We start from the raw sequence: 1,119 nt of genomic DNA, 5'->3' as shown, positions 1-1,119 counted from the left end.
TTCATTTGAATGTGATGGCTTTGTTAGATTTCATGTTCAAGTTCAATTCAAATAATTTTTTTTAATATAGTGTGAAATCACAACAGCAGTCGCCTTGTGGTTTGCTTATATTATTTGAGATCATTTGTTCTTTTATATCAGGGGTGTCAGATTTTCTTTTTCTTACAGTGAGTCCACGGGGGGGGGAAAGGACATTTTCTGTGAATTAATGAAAACTTTATAGTTTAAAATTACATGACAGTAGGAGTAATGGACTACCAGAACCTAATTTTAAAATGGTAAATGGCCTGTATTTGTATAGCGCTTTACTTAGTCCCTATGAACCCCAAAGTGCTTCACACTACATTCACACACTGGTGATGGCAAGCTACATTGTAGCCACAGCCACCAACTTAAGATCAAAGTCAGCTTCGCTCAGGACATCCCTGTCAACATTTTAAAAAATCCATTGTGACCTGTATTTGTTTCAAGCTTTAAAAATATACAGTATAAAATATCTATCTATCTATCTATCTATCTATCTATCTATCTATCTATCTATCTATCTATCTATATACACACACATTTAAAAAGCATTTTATAAAAGAAATGTTTCTTTTTAGTAACGTTAAACGTGTTTAACAGTATATTTAGATTTAATACTTTTGATGCTGCAGGTTTAAAGCCTTGATCGTGTCACATAGTGTTGTTTTATTCTAGGGCGTAACATCCAAATGTGAGGACATGCGGTGCTTCGAGTTCAGCTCTGAAGCTTACAGTTTTTCTCAGTCGCTTTGGTGCGTTTCTCAGAACACCATTAACATTTGCACAGCAGTTAGTGCATTTCCCAAAACAATTAGTGCAAACTGCAAAACCTAGTGGATAGCCTGCAAAAGCACGTCACATGCACAGAATTGATTATCCATACCTCAAAAGCAAGTATCCATGTCAATGAAACTGTCAGTGCCATCAAAATGAAAAGTCTTGACACCATCTTTATGAACAAGATAGTCAAATGGCATTGTCATGTTTCCACTATGACAGTTTATAATTTCAGTGTTTCCCATTGCAAAAACAATTGGTGACACCTGAAAATGCTGACGACAGCACTATGGCCTACCTGTACAGCCATCTGAAATG

Source organism: Diplotaxodon limnothrissa, linkage group LG23, assembly GCF_057381915.1.
Source record: "Diplotaxodon limnothrissa isolate DT_005_m linkage group LG23, D_limnothrissa_male_GT1.1, whole genome shotgun sequence".
In the NCBI taxonomy this organism is placed as follows: Eukaryota; Metazoa; Chordata; class Actinopteri; order Cichliformes; family Cichlidae; genus Diplotaxodon; species Diplotaxodon limnothrissa.
Note: the sequence above shows the minus strand (reverse complement) of the source record.